General features: G+C 44.7%; 2 pseudogenes; both read left to right on the forward strand.

Annotated features, from left to right (window-relative positions):
- The first annotated feature begins 771 nt into the window (after nt 1–771).
- LOC122436429 lies at nt 772–1,149 on the forward strand (annotated as a pseudogene).
- Nucleotides 1,150–1,821: 672 nt separating this feature from the next.
- LOC122436373 lies at nt 1,822–5,202 on the forward strand (annotated as a pseudogene).
- The last annotated feature ends 359 nt before the right edge of the window (nt 5,203–5,561 follow it).

The raw sequence follows: 5,561 nt of genomic DNA on the forward strand, positions 1-5,561 counted from the left end.
CTTGTCACCGATAATAACAAATTCGTAAGGATGAGTGGGATTAAAACTCCATGACCTTGGGGGTGAGATTCAAGAGAAAATGTCAGACGATTACCTGCAGCAAACGGACACACAGCCCACTGTGGATGTTGGGCAGGACACCGCCCTGCGCGATGGTCACGCGGCCCAGCAGCTTGTTGAGCTCTTCGTGGTTACCGATGGCTAACTGCAGATGGCGTGGGATAATACGGGTTTTCTTGTTGTCGCGCGCCACGTTGCCCACCAGCTGTAGGATCTCAGCTGTCAGGTACTCCCACACTGCTGCCAGATAAACAGGCGCGCCAGCACCCACACGCTCAGAATAGTTACCTTTGCGGAGCAGCCGATGCACTCGGCCCACAGGAAACTGCAAGCCCACGCGGGAGGAGCGCGACTTCGCTTTCGCCCGCGCTTTACCGCCCTGTTTGCCTCGGCCGGACATCTGCCAGTCACGCACGACGACCAGACAAAGGCAATAAACAGAACACCCACAAACCCACTGTAATCAGAGAGTCCTTATATACGGTCTTAAGCTAGTGCAGCCGGCGCCGCCCGATTGGGTAGTGATGGTGACCACAGAAAAGGAAGTCACCATTTCCCCCTAATTTGCATCTGCCTTTTCCAGTGATGACGTTGCGCATTGCTTGATCCTATCAGAAGTTAGAAATTCTAGATCCCTCATTTGAATACAGGACGTATAAGTTAAGTTGCTCTGGAAAGAGCCTTCTTTTTTATTTGGAAAGATCCGCCGTCATGCCTGATCCGTCCAAATCAGCTCCCGCACCCAAGAAGGGCTCCAAGAAAGCTGTTACTAAAGCACAGAAGGATGGTAAAAAGCGTAAGCGCAGCAGCAAAGAGAGTTATTATATCTACGTGTATAAGGTGTAGAAGCAAGTGCACCCGGACACTGGTATCTCTTCCAAGGCTGTGGGCATCATGAACTCGTTCGTGAAGACATCTTCGAGCGCATCGCTAGCGAGCCCTCCCATTTGGTGCACTACAACAAGCGTTCTACCATCACGTCCCGGGAGGTGCAGACGGCTGTGCGCCTGCTGTTGCCCGGTGAGTTGGCCAAACACGCTGTTTCCGAAGGTACCAAAGCCAGTCACCAAATATACCAGCTCTAAATGAGGTGCATCTCGGTGCCCGGAAACCCAAAGGCTCTTTTCAGAGCCACTCACAAGATTGAGAAAGGGTGTCGAACACGTGAAGGGTTTGTTATGTAAAAGCATCCCTTGTCTACTTCGTGGCGGCTCCGAGGTTACTAGGGGCTACTAGGAGCGCGCCCGGATTCCTCCCCCACCCCCTGCCCCGTAGACGTGTGCGCGCGTGTGTAATGTGAGCAGAATGCCGAAAGTGTACCTGTATTTCACCAGAGGTCGGGGGTGGGCTGGCGAGGAAAAAAAACAGTGCGGGAAACAATGAAAAGGCTGCGTGTCCACCACTGCTTCCACTCAAAGCTAGCGACGCGTCACTAAACAAAATAGGAACCTTGAGTTCAAGTGTCTTTAGGGTCTGGAGAGTGCCATTTCCGACGCTTGCCGGCGTGGTACAATTTTGTGTGCGCATGATGTTCGCCTGTGGGTGGGTGGCACGGGTCATCATCACCCCCACACCCGCATCTCCCGCTTCTGCAGAGGGACTGTATGCCATTCGAATACCTCCGTGTTTATTAATGAGGGTGTTGTACAGCTTTGGCGCTGGCGCCTGGCGATGCATCTCCGCCCAGACCAGATATCTTTATCCTAAGGCAATGAACATTTATGGGAGGATGTTTGCATGTCTGGATTCTTCAAAGGCGGAATGTTGGAAACCGAAAGGAAAATGGAAGCATGGTGGAACACAGCTCTCTGTGCTCGAGAACTGGATGTAGTAAGCCCACACCGGCTGCAGGTACCTAGGGCGGGACTGGGGAGAGGAGGGCAATTTAAGAGAAAATTAACCTTTTTCTCAGCAAATGTAAACTTCCACTTCAGCCCTATTATTCTCAGTGATGCACTGGTGACGCAGAATTTTCCCTTTGAGTTCATGGCATTCATTTGGAAAATGTCATCTTGGTTCAGAGAAAGTGCTTTAGCGTGAAGAGTTCACTCTGAGGAAGATATCACCTACCTTTTTTGCCTGTTTTTTTCTTATTTGCAAGAACGGGATTTCAAAGAATCACTTTCTTGAGCTGTTTTGAGAATTAGATGTGTTGAAAGGTCGTGTCATCTCGGGCAAGGAACTGACTGTTCAATTAAAGGCTAACAACCAGGCTTTTGCAAATCTTGTCCAAAGGAAGAAGGCTGCATGCTTGATTCGGTTGGTAGGGCTGGGCTGGGGGGAAAACATGCCCACCGCCACCGTGTCCTCAACCACAGCGGCTGGACAAATGCCCGCCTCATTCTTTTTTCTACATTGGCCCACTGTAAAAGAATTTCTAAAACTCCACACATTTTAAAGTTGGCGTCCAAAATACTTTATGGTTGGTTAGTAGTTGCAAGAATGCAAATCCCAAGACAGGACGTTTTACAAAACACAATGGTCTCACATCAGTTTTTTGTAAAGGTTTCTATTGAAATAGCTATTCAATACCACAATCAGTTTATAGAAGACACTATTTAATTATTCGTTAACACAGAGCTAGTTTAGGTAATTCTTTTTTCACCTCAAACTCATTTTCAGTCAACTTCAGATTCAGCATTTCATCCTAATGTAAGATATGTCTATTTAGTGTTGTTTTAGCTATCTTCTTTATACACAAAACTGGAAATTGAGATTAAAAAACCTGTTGCTGAGCAGAAATAAGTTCAAAAATCATCTGCACAACACACAATTGTTTAAATATAAAAAAAGTTTTGACAGGTATATATAAAACTGAAAATAAAACTTTAGTGAAAACTGCCTCAGTTAAAGATCTGGATAGTTGGGTCGGCCTCCCATACCCTCCTTTCCTTTCTGCCTGAGTGAGTTTGTGCACTCCTGGGCACATAGTATTGTTCTAGTTACAGTGATAGCTGTACTATCATGCTACTATCAGGCGAACATCATGCGCACACAAAATTGTACCACGCCCGCAAGCGTCGGAAATGGCACTCTCCAGACCCTAAAGACACTTGAACTCAAGGTTCCTATTTTGTTTAGTGACGCGTCGCTAGCTTTGAGTGGAAGCAGTGGTGGACACGCAGCCTTTTCCTTGTCTCCCGCACTGTTCTTTTTCCCCCGCCAGCCCATCCCCATTGTAGCTCCTCCAATCCTCTGAGGAGCGGCAGATGGAGCTTGATGAAGAAATGGAGAATGAAATTTGCAGAGTATGGGACATGTCAATGGATGAGAATGTGGCTTTGTTTCTCCAAGAATTTAATGCTCCTGACATATGTATGGGAGTATTGGCCAAATCCAAATGTCCTCAATTAAGAGAAATATGTGTGGGAATTTTAGGTTATATGGCCCATTTCCAGGAGATATGTGTGTCCATCAGCAGTGATAACAATCTTGACCAAGTATTCAGACCCTCCTACTCTGCTGGTAACAAGCAGGTTGTTCCTTACTTGCCTTTCCCAGACAGAAGCAGTGTGTAGGCATTATTTCTTTCCCTTCGTTTTCTTTTATACATATGAGTGTTTGAACCTATCTGTGTATGTTCTATCTGTATATGTTTAAACATACTTATACGAACATATCTAGTGTTCAAACATATTTTTTATGGTCTGAAACAGTGTTTAGAAAAATAAATACTTCGAAATGGAAATTTTGTTCTAGCAGTTTTACTTTGTCGCCTTCCTAGTTGTAATGCAAAATTTAAACAGTGATCTCTCACCAAAAGACAACACCTTTCATTTTCTCGGTAGATACCCGATTCATACTAAAAACTACTGGCGGAGGAGGTGGTGGCGGCCCTGGGGGATCGCATAGGCAGCGTGGTCTCCAGCAAGCGCTGGCTTTTTGGCATCCTCAGCGGGCTCATCCAGATGGTTAGCCCTGAAAATGCCAAATCCAGCTCTGATGATGAGGAGCAGCAGATGGAGCTTGATGAAGAAATGGAGAATGAAATTTGCAGAGTATGGGACATGTCAATGGATGAGAATGTGGCTTTGTTTCTCCAAGAATTTAATGCTCCTGACATATGTATGGGAGTATTGGCCAAATCCAAATGTCCTCAAGAGAAATATGTGTGGGAATTTTAGGTAATATGGCCCATTTCCAGGAGATATGTGTGTCCATCAGCAGTGATAACAATCTTGACCAAGTATTCAGACCCTCCTACTCTGCTGGTAACAAGCAGGTTGTTCCTTACTTGCCTTTCCCAGACAGAAGTGGCCGGTGTCTGGGTTGAAAGAATCTGAGAAAATCCAGCTATTTATGCTAGCATTTGCTTCATCATGTCAAGTTCAACAAATGACTTGATGGTAAAGGTTGTGGACAAGCTGTTTGATCTGGATGAGAAGCTAATGTTGGAATGGATTAGAAGTGGGGCTCTTCAGGCTCTGCACCAACCCCAGGAAGATTCTCAACAGCAGCCAGTGTTTCGAACTGTGCCCTGTGTACTTGAAGCTGCCAAAGAAGTACACTCTGAAAATCCAGATGTTTACACGCATGTCTTACAGCTGCTCACCACAGTAGCTGGCAATTGTACAGTGCCTTGACACTGGGAAAGACACTTGGAATATACTTTTTGACCAGTGTGCCATGAATTCTGCCAGTCTGATGATCCACCCATCATACTGCAAGAACAAAAAAACAGTGCTGGCCTCTTGTTTTTTCAGTGTTGTCCGTCATCTATGCTTTACAGACTGAATAGGAGTGCCTAAAGATAGGAAAGGTGGATCTTCCTCTAAGTGACAGCCTGATTTGTGTCTTACAAAATATGGAACATTGTCAGAAGGACGCAGACTCAACAGAGTCTAACACAGAAGAAACTAAAGGTCTGATTTAACCCAAGATGGTTTCCACTTGAAAATCTTGAAGGATATTTCCTGTAAATTTCTTTCTAATATTTTCCAAGTATTAACAAAGGAGAAAGGTAACTCAGAGATGATAAAGGAGGGCAAGTTAAGCAAACAGAAGTGTTCCTGTGCATTTGAGACTCTTCCTCCTTTCTGTAGCCCTGTGGTGGAAGATTTTCTTAAAATCCTCCGTGAAGCTGATAAGACCATTGCTGGTAACCTGGAGGAAAAGTTCCCAAGTTTGAAGTTTCAGACTTAAAAAAATATTAGAATCCCTCTGCCCAAGAAATGGACTTGCTGACTGTTGAAACTAACAAATAGGAAATACTAGACCATAATTGTTTGGTATTAGAGTCATGCTCTTTTCCAACCTTATCTCATTTTTGTTTGGCATTGGAATAGCCTCACTGCCATCAAACATCATCTCCCTCCCCTGTTTTGTTTTTTTTTTTTTTTTTGGTATTGGTTGTGCAGTATTTGTCTTCTTCAGATAAAATTATCATCGAGGTCTTTTTAAGAATATTTGAGGGGTTGCTGAAGACTTTCTTCATAACTATTTTTTCTTCATAACTCTTAACAGGATTTTTACTCCGAATTTTATATTCATATCTACGACAA

This window comes from Cervus canadensis, chromosome Y, assembly GCF_019320065.1.
Source record: "Cervus canadensis isolate Bull #8, Minnesota chromosome Y, ASM1932006v1, whole genome shotgun sequence".
Lineage (NCBI taxonomy): Eukaryota > Metazoa > Chordata > Mammalia > Artiodactyla > Cervidae > Cervus > Cervus canadensis.